The 15,691-nt window shown below is 51.0% G+C and overlaps 1 protein-coding gene across 1 annotated transcript in view; it reads right to left on the reverse strand.

Annotated features, from left to right (window-relative positions):
- LMNTD1 (lamin tail domain containing 1) overlaps positions 1-14,965 on the reverse strand; it is a 161,527-nt gene extending 146,562 nt beyond the window's left edge. The window contains exon 1 of the mRNA XM_063446105.1: positions 14,880-14,965. The gene's annotated coding sequence lies outside the window, so the exon portion shown is untranslated. The remainder of the gene's footprint in view (positions 1-14,879) is intronic.
- Between the last annotated feature and the right edge of the window lie 726 nt (positions 14,966-15,691).

The raw sequence follows: 15,691 nt of genomic DNA on the forward strand, positions 1-15,691 counted from the left end.
GCAACCAGGCTCCAACCAGACTACTCCTGTAGTAGTGCTGGCACCAGGGCAGAGTACCGCTGGTCTCTGCCCACTCAGCAACCCACCAAAACAGCCTACCAGTCCCCCACACAGCCGGGGTGAGGCACCTGGACCTGGACAAGTTTTTCCATTACTCAGGTGTAGTAACCATTTATTGTGGGTGGGCTGTACTGCTGTTTCTGTTTTGTGGGTGGGCTGCTGGACTAACAAGGGCACTGACCGGCAAGAGGTCAGGTACCCTGTTAGTCTGTTTGGAAAAGGGGAGAAATGTGGCGAAACCAACCTCGCCACTGGGCCCTGGAGAAGCCTGTTTGCTAGCCTCCTACCTACTGACTATGGCCCCTGGGTTATTTGGGGCATATTGTACTGTATATTGCTGCTACTGGCCCTTTTAACAGCATCTATGGACATATTGGGACTTTTGGGACTACTGTCCCTTTAAGACTGTGAAGCATATTCGAGTGTACTGCCTGTAATATTATATATGTATTTATAGATGTGTTAAGTGTATCCTGGGTGATTTGTATGCAACATTCATCTGATTGTTCGGTAGAATCACTCCATTCAGTATATTGAGTGAAACTACCGAACAACCAGACCACCCAGGAATGAGTGTGCCTCCAATTACCGTTTGCAACAATGTTGCAAACAGGTAATTGGCAATCAGTGCAGTGTGGTCTTTGTCCTCTGGGTGGCCGCCATTCGGGAAACAAACACGTGGCGGCGGCCATCTTAAACTACCGAACAGCGGTGTTTTGCCGTCGAGTGTCTGGAACTAAAATCGGACACTTGACTAGGCAAACACCGCTGAGACCTCCATACTTCCAGAAATTCGTATGGAAACTACCGAATGACCCGCCGTTCGGTAGAAAGAGCCCCATAAACAAGGGAATTCATTCAAACCCTCTCCAGGCTCTATAACACAGGCAATTCGCCTGTTTTCATTCCCTTGTTTGTGACCGACCGCAGGGCCAAAATGCATGGAACTGTTTTCGGATACTTTACCCATGCGGTCGGTCAAATCTTTGGAACCCCATATCTCACGAACCATTCATCCGAATTACTTGAATTTTGGATATGTTGTTCCCCTGAATAAGGGCTATCCAGCGATGCTGGATTTAAAGGTGTACCCCCGGGTTTTGGGGTACATCCAGAACTTGGCTGAAAAAGTGTACCGGATAATTGAGTTTAATGTTATCTGAGGGGAGGGGATGTGTGGGCTGAACCATGTATGTGATTGGTTATTTTATGCCTCCCCCTGGGTGTGGCCTGTATGTGGATTAGTGTAATAAAAGCCAGGCTGGATGAGCCAGTCGAGAGTTCCTGTTTTAACCTCAAAGTGATGTGTCGTCTCATTATTGGGGGAAGGATTTATTGTATGCTGTTCCAGTTGACTGCTAGGGGTACAAGCCTATTCGTATGGTTCCTATTCAATGGTCTACAGCATTCATACGCTTGGGAGAATTTAAAGGTTTCTTGGATTCGGTGATTATGGTGTCTGCCAGAGTGCTTGGACCCCTCAGGAAGCACTAGGAGCATCCATTAACGGAGGTACTCAGTCGGGGTGCCAGGTGATCCGTTACATTGGTGGCAGCGGTGGGATGGCGTCCTAGTGCGAGGTAAAGCAGCTCGGAGACACAGTACGTTTGGATTTACAAATTGAGGGCAACGCTAGCAGTCGTGCAGCGCCCCTGGGAGCAGACTAGTATGGAAGGTTCTGGCTCTGGAGATGATTGGCTGGCCGAGGTGAGGCAGCGAGTGGCCGAGTATGGGGATGATATACCCATGGAGACACGCCGGGTGATCTGGAACCAGGTCATGGCTGAGCGAAACACAAGGCTGGACCGAGAATTCCGGTTGGCGAAAGAGAGGAAGTATGCTCAGCAGCAGGAGCGTTACAGCAGCCGAGTAGAGGCTGCATCCGAGGAGGTTAGCCGTCTTTCCCTGAGGCGGCGGGAGGAACCCGAAGTGGGGGTCCTCATAGACTGGTCCTGTGAGGAACCACAACAGGCAGGTAGAGATGGGACCAAGGTCTCTCCACCGGGCCCACCGGGATGCTGGGCAGCCGGCCCAGATCCCCAGCAGCAGCCAGAGTTGCCAGGTGGGGAAGCAGGTGGCCCTTACTCACAAATGTTGAGGGGCCTCACGGATTGGTCCTGGGAAGACCCACAGATGGCAGGTGGAGATGGGACTGCGGTCTCTCTACCGGCCCTACAGGGATGCTGGGCAGTCGGCCCAGATCCCCAGCGGCAGTGTGCGTTACAGGGAGCTGAAAGTGCCGTTCTTGCTCCCCAGCGGCAGTCTACGGTGCAGGGAGAGGAGCCTGTTATCCCCTCTCCCCAGCGGTTGAAGGTGTGTAAGGGAGAGGAGTTTGTTACCCCCTCTCCCCACCGACAACCTAACCCACCAAGGGGAGACAGTAAACCCCTCACCAGCGCAGATGGGACCGTGGTCTCTGTGCCCAAGTTACAGGGAGCTGAAGGGGCCATCCTTGCTCCCCAGCGGAAGGTTACAGTTCAGAGAGAGGAGCTTGTTACACCCTCTCTCCAGCGGCAGCCTAACCCACCAAGGGGAGACCGTAAGCCCCACACCAGCGCAGATGGGACCGTGGTCTCTGCGCCCAAGTTACAGGGAGCTGAAGGGGCCGTCCTCCCTCCCCAGCGGCAGTGTGATTTGTTGGGAATTGGGAGCCCAGTCTCCATTCCCCAGCGGCAGTGTGAATTGCAGGGAATTGGGAGCCCAGTCTCCATTCCCCAGCGGCAGGCTGAGTTACAGGGGGCAGAGGTAGTTGGTCCTATCCCCCAGCAGCAGAGTGATATGCCGGGAATGCAGTGTGAAGTGCAGGGAGAGGAGAGCAGCGTCCTCCCTCCCCAGCGGAAGGCTGAGTTACAGGGGGCAGAGGTAGTTGGTCCTACCCCCCAGCAGCAGCGTGATTTTTTGGGAATAGAGAGCCCAGTCTCTATTCCCCAGCAGCAGGACACTGAATTGGGAGGAGAGACAGTCGGTCTCCCTCCACAAAGACTGAAAGTAGGCATGGGAGAGGAGATTGTTACCACCTCTCCCCAGCGGCGGATCATCAATGGGCAGAGTGTTCTAATGGGAGAGGAGCTGGTTACCACCTCTCCCCAGCGGCAGCTTAATGTACCAGGGGGAGACTGTAAGCCCCACACCTGTGCAGATGGGACCGTGGTCTCTGCACTTCCAGCACAGGGGGTAGGGACGGTCGGTCCTGCCCCCCCACAACAGGGCTGTTTAGCCAAAGGGGAGACAGTCGGTCTCCAGCAACCAGGCTCCAACCAGACTACTCCTGTAGTAGTGCTGGCACCAGGGCAGAGTACCGCTGGTCTCTGCCCACTCAGCAACCCACCAAAACAGCCTACCAGTCCCCCACACAGCCGGGGTGAGGCACCTGGACCTGGACAAGTTTTTCCATTACTCAGGTGTAGTAACCATTTATTGTGGGTGGGCTGTACTGCTGTTTCTGTTTTGTGGGTGGGCTGCTGGACTAACAAGGGCACTGACCGGCAAGAGGTCAGGTACCCTGTTAGTCTGTTTGGAAAAGGGGAGAAATGTGGCGAAACCAACCTCGCCACTGGGCCCTGGAGAAGCCTGTTTGCTAGCCTCCTACCTACTGACTATGGCCCCTGGGTTATTTGGGGCATATTGTACTGTATATTGCTGCTACTGGCCCTTTTAACAGCATCTATGGACATATTGGGACTTTTGGGACTACTGTCCCTTTAAGACTGTGAAGCATATTCGAGTGTACTGCCTGTAATATTATATATGTATTTATAGATGTGTTAAGTGTATCCTGGGTGATTTGTATGCAACATTCATCTGATTGTTCGGTAGAATCACTCCATTCAGTATATTGAGTGAAACTACCGAACAACCAGACCACCCAGGAATGAGTGTGCCTCCAATTACCGTTTGCAACAATGTTGCAAACAGGTAATTGGCAATCAGTGCAGTGTGGTCTTTGTCCTCTGGGTGGCCGCCATTCGGGAAACAAACACGTGGCGGCGGCCATCTTAAACTACCGAACAGCGGTGTTTTGCCGTCGAGTGTCTGGAACTAAAATCGGACACTTGACTAGGCAAACACCGCTGAGACCTCCATACTTCCAGAAATTCGTATGGAAACTACCGAATGACCCGCCGTTCGGTAGAAAGAGCCCCATAAACAAGGGAATTCATTCAAACCCTCTCCAGGCTCTATAACACAGGCAATTCGCCTGTTTTCATTCCCTTGTTTGTGACCGACCGCAGGGCCAAAATGCATGGAACTGTTTTCGGATACTTTACCCATGCGGTCGGTCAAATCTTTGGAACCCCATATCTCACGAACCATTCATCCGAATTACTTGAATTTTGGATATGTTGTTCCCCTGAATAAGGGCTATCCAGCGATGCTGGATTTAAAGGTGTACCCCCGGGTTTTGGGGTACATCCAGAACTTGGCTGAAAAAGTGTACCGGATAATTGAGTTTAATGTTATCTGAGGGGAGGGGATGTGTGGGCTGAACCATGTATGTGATTGGTTATTTTATGCCTCCCCCTGGGTGTGGCCTGTATGTGGATTAGTGTAATAAAAGCCAGGCTGGATGAGCCAGTCGAGAGTTCCTGTTTTAACCTCAAAGTGATGTGTCGTCTCATTATTGGGGGAAGGATTTATTGTATGCTGTTCCAGTTGACTGCTAGGGGTACAAGCCTATTCGTATGGTTCCTATTCAATGGTCTACAGCATTCATACGCTTGGGAGAATTTAAAGGTTTCTTGGATTCGGTGATTATGGTGTCTGCCAGAGTGCTTGGACCCCTCAGGAAGCACTAGGAGCATCCATTAACGGAGGTACTCAGTCGGGGTGCCAGGTGATCCGTTACATTGGTGGCAGCGGTGGGATGGCGTCCTAGTGCGAGGTAAAGCAGCTCGGAGACACAGTACGTTTGGATTTACAAATTGAGGGCAACGCTAGCAGTCGTGCAGCGCCCCTGGGAGCAGACTAGTATGGAAGGTTCTGGCTCTGGAGATGATTGGCTGGCCGAGGTGAGGCAGCGAGTGGCCGAGTATGGGGATGATATACCCATGGAGACACGCCGGGTGATCTGGAACCAGGTCATGGCTGAGCGAAACACAAGGCTGGACCGAGAATTCCGGTTGGCGAAAGAGAGGAAGTATGCTCAGCAGCAGGAGCGTTACAGCAGCCGAGTAGAGGCTGCATCCGAGGAGGTTAGCCGTCTTTCCCTGAGGCGGCGGGAGGAACCCGAAGTGGGGGTCCTCATAGACTGGTCCTGTGAGGAACCACAACAGGCAGGTAGAGATGGGACCAAGGTCTCTCCACCGGGCCCACCGGGATGCTGGGCAGCCGGCCCAGATCCCCAGCAGCAGCCAGAGTTGCCAGGTGGGGAAGCAGGTGGCCCTTACTCACAAATGTTGAGGGGCCTCACGGATTGGTCCTGGGAAGACCCACAGATGGCAGGTGGAGATGGGACTGCGGTCTCTCTACCGGCCCTACAGGGATGCTGGGCAGTCGGCCCAGATCCCCAGCGGCAGTGTGCGTTACAGGGAGCTGAAAGTGCCGTTCTTGCTCCCCAGCGGCAGTCTACGGTGCAGGGAGAGGAGCCTGTTATCCCCTCTCCCCAGCGGTTGAAGGTGTGTAAGGGAGAGGAGTTTGTTACCCCCTCTCCCCACCGACAACCTAACCCACCAAGGGGAGACAGTAAACCCCTCACCAGCGCAGATGGGACCGTGGTCTCTGTGCCCAAGTTACAGGGAGCTGAAGGGGCCATCCTTGCTCCCCAGCGGCAGGTTACAGTTCAGAGAGAGGAGCTTGTTACACCCTCTCTCCAGCGGCAGCCTAACCCACCAAGGGGAGACCGTAAGCCCCACACCAGCGCAGATGGGACCGTGGTCTCTGCGCCCAAGTTACAGGGAGCTGAAGGGGCCGTCCTCCCTCCCCAGCGGCAGTGTGATTTGTTGGGAATTGGGAGCCCAGTCTCCATTCCCCAGCGGCAGTGTGAATTGCAGGGAATTGGGAGCCCAGTCTCCATTCCCCAGCGGCAGGCTGAGTTACAGGGGGCAGAGGTAGTTGGTCCTATCCCCCAGCAGCAGAGTGATATGCCGGGAATGCAGTGTGAAGTGCAGGGAGAGGAGAGCAGCGTCCTCCCTCCCCAGCGGAAGGCTGAGTTACAGGGGGCAGAGGTAGTTGGTCCTACCCCCCAGCAGCAGCGTGATTTTTTGGGAATAGAGAGCCCAGTCTCTATTCCCCAGCAGCAGGACACTGAATTGGGAGGAGAGACAGTCGGTCTCCCTCCACAAAGACTGAAAGTAGGCATGGGAGAGGAGATTGTTACCACCTCTCCCCAGCGGCGGATCATCAATGGGCAGAGTGTTCTAATGGGAGAGGAGCTGGTTACCACCTCTCCCCAGCGGCAGCTTAATGTACCAGGGGGAGACTGTAAGCCCCACACCTGTGCAGATGGGACCGTGGTCTCTGCACTTCCAGCACAGGGGGTAGGGACGGTCGGTCCTGCCCCCCCACAACAGGGCTGTTTAGCCAAAGGGGAGACAGTCGGTCTCCAGCAACCAGGCTCCAACCAGACTACTCCTGTAGTAGTGCTGGCACCAGGGCAGAGTACCGCTGGTCTCTGCCCACTCAGCAACCCACCAAAACAGCCTACCAGTCCCCCACACAGCCGGGGTGAGGCACCTGGACCTGGACAAGTTTTTCCATTACTCAGGTGTAGTAACCATTTATTGTGGGTGGGCTGTACTGCTGTTTCTGTTTTGTGGGTGGGCTGCTGGACTAACAAGGGCACTGACCGGCAAGAGGTCAGGTACCCTGTTAGTCTGTTTGGAAAAGGGGAGAAATGTGGCGAAACCAACCTCGCCACTGGGCCCTGGAGAAGCCTGTTTGCTAGCCTCCTACCTACTGACTATGGCCCCTGGGTTATTTGGGGCATATTGTACTGTATATTGCTGCTACTGGCCCTTTTAACAGCATCTATGGACATATTGGGACTTTTGGGACTACTGTCCCTTTAAGACTGTGAAGCATATTCGAGTGTACTGCCTGTAATATTATATATGTATTTATAGATGTGTTAAGTGTATCCTGGGTGATTTGTATGCAACATTCATCTGATTGTTCGGTAGAATCACTCCATTCAGTATATTGAGTGAAACTACCGAACAACCAGACCACCCAGGAATGAGTGTGCCTCCAATTACCGTTTGCAACAATGTTGCAAACAGGTAATTGGCAATCAGTGCAGTGTGGTCTTTGTCCTCTGGGTGGCCGCCATTCGGGAAACAAACACGTGGCGGCGGCCATCTTAAACTACCGAACAGCGGTGTTTTGCCGTCGAGTGTCTGGAACTAAAATCGGACACTTGACTAGGCAAACACCGCTGAGACCTCCATACTTCCAGAAATTCGTATGGAAACTACCGAATGACCCGCCGTTCGGTAGAAAGAGCCCCATAAACAAGGGAATTCATTCAAACCCTCTCCAGGCTCTATAACACAGGCAATTCGCCTGTTTTCATTCCCTTGTTTGTGACCGACCGCAGGGCCAAAATGCATGGAACTGTTTTCGGATACTTTACCCATGCGGTCGGTCAAATCTTTGGAACCCCATATCTCACGAACCATTCATCCGAATTACTTGAATTTTGGATATGTTGTTCCCCTGAATAAGGGCTATCCAGCGATGCTGGATTTAAAGGTGTACCCCCGGGTTTTGGGGTACATCCAGAACTTGGCTGAAAAAGTGTACCGGATAATTGAGTTTAATGTTATCTGAGGGGAGGGGATGTGTGGGCTGAACCATGTATGTGATTGGTTATTTTATGCCTCCCCCTGGGTGTGGCCTGTATGTGGATTAGTGTAATAAAAGCCAGGCTGGATGAGCCAGTCGAGAGTTCCTGTTTTAACCTCAAAGTGATGTGTCGTCTCATTATTGGGGGAAGGATTTATTGTATGCTGTTCCAGTTGACTGCTAGGGGTACAAGCCTATTCGTATGGTTCCTATTCAATGGTCTACAGCATTCATACGCTTGGGAGAATTTAAAGGTTTCTTGGATTCGGTGATTATGGTGTCTGCCAGAGTGCTTGGACCCCTCAGGAAGCACTAGGAGCATCCATTAACGGAGGTACTCAGTCGGGGTGCCAGGTGATCCGTTACAGATGCCTTCCTCCAGGACTTTGAGAGACTGTGTACACTGCATAACATACCAAGGGAAGAGTGGGTACCCATATTAGCAGGACGGCTGTCAGGAAGGGCAGCGGAAGCCTACCGCACTGTACCAGATGTGGAAATTAGGAACTATAACCGGGTGAAAGAGATTATCCTGGCCCGGTATGCAATAACAGCAGAGGCATACCGGAGACGTTTCAGGGAATTGAAAAAGGTGGACAAAGATTCACATGCAGAGTGGGCTTGCCGACTAGAAAGGGCAGCTCTTGGGTGGATGCAGTCGAGTAAAGCGAGGTCCATGGAGGACTTGTTACAAATGCTGCTGTTGGAGCAGTTTTATGAGGGTATATCCTCAGAACTACAGGAATGGGTGAGGGATCGTAACCCCACCACCCTCACCGAGGCTGCCAAAAAGGCAGATGACTTTATGGATGCTCGCAGACAAACCAAGGCAGTGGGTACCAAACCGGCCATGCGGCCACTAGGGGTAAATTCATTTTCTCCTAACCCTCAACCCCCACCAAGACCCCTTCCTCCACCAGCACCAGCAGCAGCGCAGCAGAGATACCGCACACCTGCTTCTGTGCAATGCCACCGATGCCAGAGGTGGGGACATTACCAGCGAGATTGTCCGCAGTCCAGGGAACGCAACACCTGGATCCGACCAGGGCCTCCACCACCACCACCAAGAGCAGCAGCACATCATTACCAGGACGAGGTACCACTTCCCTACAGCTCTGCCGTTCCAGTCACGACTGTGGAACAGTGGGAAGTGCTGCATGAGGCCAACCCCTTACAGGCACATGCGGATAACCGCCAGCACCATAGGCAGACCGTATATCTGGAAGGGAAGCCTATGCAGGGGCTCCGAGACTCGGGAGCCACTATCACCCTGGTGCAAAGCCATTTGGTTTCGGACAAGGCCAAGCTGAATAAGACTGTGGCTGTCAGGGTTGCAGGGGGAGCCGTGTATCGGCTAGACACAGCCAGGGTACATTTGCATTGGGGTGCGGGGTTCGGGAATGTGGAAGTGGGACTAATGCCGCAATTACCTGCTGAGGTGGTCCTGGGGAATGATCTGGGCAAACTCACCTCCGCATTTGAACCACAAACTACTGAAGAAGCACACCCAGTAGTCACCAGGCAACAGGCCCGCACCCAACAAAACAACGCACTGCCGGAGGTCCAGGTAAGAAATTCCTCCCCTTCCCTAGACTGTATCCCTTGGGCCCCTCCTGACGAGTTTGTAGCCGAGGTAATCACTGACCCTACCTTACAGGTATACCGAGACAAGGTCACCTCTATCCAACCGGGGGCAGAGGGGGAAAGATTTGTATGGGACAGACAGCTATTGTACCGGGAAACAAGTAAACAGATAGATGGGTCAGACCCCATTGCTACAAGGCAGCTGGTGGTACCTCAGAGGTACCGAACCGAATTACTCCAGATAGCGCACGATATTCCGCTATCCGGACATTTGGGGGTCAGCCGTACCAGATATCGATTGACCCAAAGTTTCTTCTGGCCAGGGATTAGCCAGGAGGTACGCAGGTACTGTAATACCTGCGACACGTGCCAGAGGGTGGGAAAGAGGGGGGATAAACGTAAGGCGAGGCTGCACCCCCTACCCATAATTGAAGAACCCTTTCATAGGGTTGCCGTAGATATTGTAGGCCCCTTCCGGAAACCTAGCCCCTCGGGCAAACGGTACATCCTGACCGTAGTGGACTATGCCACTCGCTACCCCGAGGCGGTAGCTTTAACGAATATACATGCAGAGACGGTGGCTGAGGCGCTGATGCAGATTTTCTCCCGGATGGGGTTACCCAGGGAGATCATCTCGGATCAGGGCACTCAGTTCACGGCAGAGGTTACCCAACAACTCTGGAAGTTCTGCAAAATTAAGCCTATAATTAGTGCTCCGTACCACCCCCAGACTAATGGGCTCTGCGAACGGTTCAATGGCACCTTAAAACAGATGCTCCGAACCTTCGCCGAGACTCACCGAGACTGGGAAAAATTCCTGCCGCACTTACTGTTTGCTTACAGGGAGGTGCCGCAGGAATCTACAGGATTTTCCCCCTTTGAACTGCTGTTTGGGAGGAGGGTAAGGGGACCCCTAGACTTGATTAGAGAGCACTGGGAGGGAGACCGTAGCGTGGACGGTACCCCTATTGTACCATATGTGTTGGCCCTCCGAGATCGCCTGGAAGCACTCACCAAGACGGTAAAGGAAAACCTACAGGCAGCTCAGACGCGTCAGCGCACCTGGTACGATAGGGGCGCCAGGGACCGCAGCTTTCAGGTCGGACAGAATGTTTTAATTTTAAAACCTGTCCGACACGATAAGCTACAGGCCGCCTGGCAAGGCCCTTATAAAGTGGTAGAACAACGATGTGACACCACGTATATAATTGGCCACTGCGCAGGGAATGGGGGGCGACGCATGATCCATGTGAACATGCTGAAACCTTACCAGGAGCGTTCAGAGGAGGTGACAGCTATCTGCGCCCCCACCTCTGAAGAGAGCGACAGCCTACCCCTCCCCGATCTGTTAGAAGATGGACAGCTGGCTGGGGATTTAGGAGCAGTTGTATTGGGGGATCGGTTGAGCCCACAGGAGCGTATCGAGGTACAACAACTCCTGCAGGAAAAGCAGGAGACCTTTTCTAATGTACCTGGATACACCCCTCTGGCCACCCACCGAGTAGACACCCCCGGTCAACTTCCCATGCGCCAGACCCCATACCGCATCCCTGAAGCGGTCCGGGAGAATATGCGCAAAGAGATTGAGGAGATGATACAGTTAGGAGTGATTGAGCCCTCAGATAGTCCCTGGGCATCTCCAGTGGTCCTCGTACCAAAGCGGGACGGCACGACCCGCTTTTGCGTGGACTACAGGAGACTGAATGAGAAGACCGTATCCGACGCATACCCGATGCCTAGGATCGATGAATTACTAGACCGGATGGCCAGGGGACAATACCTTACCACGATTGATCTGTGCAAAGGGTATTGGCAGATTCCCTTAGCCCCGGAAGCCATCCCTAAGTCCGCCTTTGTCACCCCATTCGGCCTGTACCAATTTAAGGTCATGCCGTTTGGGATGAAAAACGCGCCGGCTACCTTCCAGCGGATGGTGGACCGCCTCCTAGATGGGTTCCAAGACTATACCTGCGCATATCTCGATGATATTGCCATATTTAGCGATACCTGGCAGGAACACTTGGCCCATATAGGAGCGGTTCTAGACAGGATCCGGGAGGCTGGTTTGACCCTAAAACCAGCTAAATGTAGTATTGGGATGGCCGAGGTACAGTACCTGGGCCACAGAGTGGGCTGTGGTAAGCAGAAGCCGGAACCCGCCAAAGTAGTTGCAGTATCACAGTGGCCTACCCCGACAACTAAAACCCAGGTGTTAGCCTTCCTAGGGACAGCAGGGTATTACCGGAAATTTGTCCCCAATTATAGTGCCCTGGCCAAACCCCTCACGGACCTGACACGTAAAAACCTTCCCCGCCAAGTAACCTGGACCCCGGAGTGTGAGCAGGCATTCCAACACTTGAAAGATGCACTTGTTAATGCCCCTGTCTTGGCCGCTCCCAATCCAACTAAACGTTTTCTTGTTCACACAGACGCTTCTATGTTTGGATTGGGGGCAGTATTGAGCCAAGTCGGGGCCGATGGCGGAGAACATCCCGTGGCTTACATCAGTCGCAAACTTTTACCCCGGGAAGTAAGCTACGCCGCCATCGAGAAGGAATGCCTGGCTGTGGTGTGGGCCTTGAAGAAATTGCAACCCTACTTGTACGGACAGGCTTTTTCGCTGCTCACGGATCACAACCCGTTAGTCTGGCTGAACCGGGTGGCTGGGGACAATGCCAGGCTGCTGCGCTGGAGTTTGGCGCTGCAGCCTTTTGACTTTAACATTCAATACCGCCCGGGTAAGCAAAATGGAAACGCCGACGGGTTGTCGCGACAAACTGATCTGGAGAAATGATCCGTGAGCACCCCGGTCATCCCCAAGCCGATCCGTGTGGGATCAGACTGTGTATGCCGGCTTGTGGGCAAGGGGGAGCAGTGTAGCGGAATGCAGTGAGCCTGTCCTGCAAAATGCCGGTGTGACTGTGTTTGTATATGTTTTCCCTATGTTGAAATTGCTATTCGTGTGTGTATTATGTGAATTGTATGGTATTCGGTAGTTTCCATCCGTACTATATACTTATGGAAACTACCGAACGGAGGGACCACCCCAGAGAGAAGTGTGCCGGCTATTAAAGTTCACATTCCTTCCAACCGCAAGTTAACCGGCTCATTAGCATTGTATCTGGGTGGCCGCCATTCGGCATGCGTACACGTGGCGGCGGCCATCTTACGCATGAAAATCCCAGCGGTGTTTGGTCGTCGAGTGCCTGGAACTCAAATCGGACACTCAAACAACCAAACACCGCTGAGACCTCCAGAGCTCCGTAACTGCCGAACGGAGAAACATAACGAATCCCCATTCGGTAGTAATAAAGTACCAAATGAGGGAATCACTATCTAGGTGAATGTAAATGTGGATGGCAATTATAAATGCCTGTTTTAACTGCCGAACGGAGACCGACCGCAGGGCCCATTCTCGTGGAACCCTTTTCGGATACCAACTCGTGTGCGGTCGGTCAAACTTCCCCTGCCTGTAACTACCGAACCCCTGGTCCGATCTGGGTGAATTTTGGATATTATATTCACCCAGATCAGGGCTACCTAGCGGTACCCTGATATTAAGGATATGTGATGGTTTAGGGGTACATCCAAGTTTGGGGTAAAGTACTGTACAACTTAAGGGGATTATGACTCACTCTGAGGGGAGGAGATGTGTGGGAGGTAACAAGAATGGTATTGGTTACTGTCATAATTACTGTAGTTCCCTCCCTTGCATGGGAGCAGGCTTTATAAGAAACCTTGGAATAAACGATTGTCAGTTCTACTCCTGAAACTGTGTGTCGTCCAGTTATTGGGAGTGCTGTGGGGATTTCGCTGAACCTTTTTACCTGCTGGAAACTCTGCTGTGGATTTACTAATGACTTGTTCCTGAGCCTCCCTTGGATCTAAAGTGGAGAATAGCTGCGAGAAATCAGCTCTCCGCTACAAGGGAGTTTATTGCTATGGAGCTCTGTGATACATTTATACACACTGCCTGTAACAGGGAGTGTATTACTGTGGGGCTCTGTGATACATTTATACACACTGCCTGTAACAGGGAGTTTATTGCTATGGAGCTCTGTGATACATTTATACACACTGCCTGTAACAGGGAGTTTATTGCTATGGAGCTCTGTGATACATTTATACACACTGCCTGTAACCGGGAGTTTATTGCTGTGGAGCTCTGCGATACATTTATACACACTGCCTGTAACAGGGAGCTTTATTGCTGTGGAGCTCTGTGATACATTTATACACACTGCCTGTAACAGGGAGCTTTATTGCTGTGGAGCTCTGTGATACATTTATACACACTGCCTGTAACAGGGAGTTTATTGCTGTGGAGCTCTGTGATACATTAATACACACTGCCTGTAACAGGGAGTTTATTGACGTGGAGCTCTGTTAATATCAGTGCAGGATTCCTGTAAAAGGGAGTTTAATTGATATATAGCACAATGAAACACACACCCTACATACAGCTGTGAGTTTTATTGCTATGGAGCTCTATGAGACCCTCCTAAACAATGCACATTACTGTGAGTTATATTGTTGTGAAGCCCTGTGATGACATTTTAGACACAGCCCATTACTGTGAGTTTTATTGGTGTGGAGCTCTGTGATATAATAATACATAGGACCCATTACTGTGAGTTTTGTAGCTGTGGAGCTCTGTGATATAATAATACATAGGACCCATTACTGTGAGTTTTGTAGCTGTGGAGCTCTGTGATATAATAATACATAGGACCCGTTACTGTGAGTTTTGTAGCTGTGGAGCTCTGTGATATAATAATACATAGGACCCATTACTGTGAGTTTTATTGGTGTGGAGCTCTGTGATATAATAATACATAGGACCCGTTACTGTGAGTTTTGTAGCTGTGGAGCTCTGTGATATAATAATACATAGGACCCGTTACTGTGAGTTTTGTAGCTGTGGAGCTCTGTGATATAATAATACATAGGACCCATTACTGTGAGTTTTATTGCTGTGGAGCTCTGTGATATAATACATAGGACCCATTACTGTGAGTTTTGTAGCTGTGGAGCTCTGTGATATAATAATACATAGGACCCGTTACTGTGAGTTTTGTAGCTGTGGAGCTCTGTGATATAATAATACATAGGACCCATTACTGTGAGTTTTGTAGCTGTGGAGCTCTGTGATATAATAATACATAGGACCCGTTACTGTGAGTTTTGTAGCTGTGGAGCTCTGTGATATAATAATACATAGGACCCGTTACTGTGAGTTTTGTAGCTGTGGAGCTCTGTGATATAATAATACATAGGACCCATTACTGTGAGTTTTGTAGCTGTGGAGCTCTGTGATATAATAATACATAGGACCCGTTACTGTGAGTTTTGTAGCTGTGGAGCTCTGTGATAGCCATAAGAGGATCAGGGGGTTTGGATTTAAAGAGATACTGACCTCATTAAGAGTTTTTAATACAGAGAATCCCACTTACCTCCAGTTGTGGGGGACGCTGACGCGGGGTATACTGCCAGTAAATCCCACTCAGAATATTCTCATTTTATCCAGCAGTGTTTCCTATGGCCGGGAGAGATTTGTTGATGGTTGCCAATGGTAACAGGAGTGATTGAAGTTTACAATGGGGGTGGGGCAGTTTTGTGACCATGGGATCCATTGTCTTTCCTACTCTGTGTGTCAACAATGTAACCCTTTCAGTGTCAGGGGGCTGAGAATCCTGTACTGAATGGGTTAACCCTTCTAACAATTCAACTATTCCTAGTTAACAATACAGTGTATAAACCCCAAACCTTCCACTAAGATACAAACGTTATAACCATAAAAAGAGGCTCATTCTACCCTCGGATGTTTTATTAACTAAAGTGGGAATGGTGAGGAAGGGAGCAGGCAGCGGCAAAATTCAGGCCAAAAAATAGCTAAATTAGAAAAATAAAACACAATTCCAGCCCAAAATCTCCCAATTCCTCTCAATTCCCAGTTTAGTAAATAGACTCTTCCGACAGAGTTTAGATTTCCTTCTAGATACAGGGTTACTCACTAAAATGACAATTGTCGGGAATTCAAAGTGAGTTTTACATTTAGGCCAAAATCGGTGAATTGGAAGATTCTCTGCTGGGCTTCCAGTTCTCATATTTTGACTTTAAGTTTGAGTCTCTCGCGGTAATTCCATGCTCAATCACAGAAAATGTATTCATTTCATTTCTTTACTTTATCCTTAAACGTACATGTTTTGGGGTGTTAATCGGTGAGACAATTCCTATAATCAGTGTATTCCCGGAAGCCAAGCTT

The sequence above is a fragment of the Pelobates fuscus genome, chromosome 3 (genome assembly GCF_036172605.1).
Source record: "Pelobates fuscus isolate aPelFus1 chromosome 3, aPelFus1.pri, whole genome shotgun sequence".
Taxonomy (NCBI): Eukaryota; Metazoa; Chordata; class Amphibia; order Anura; family Pelobatidae; genus Pelobates; species Pelobates fuscus.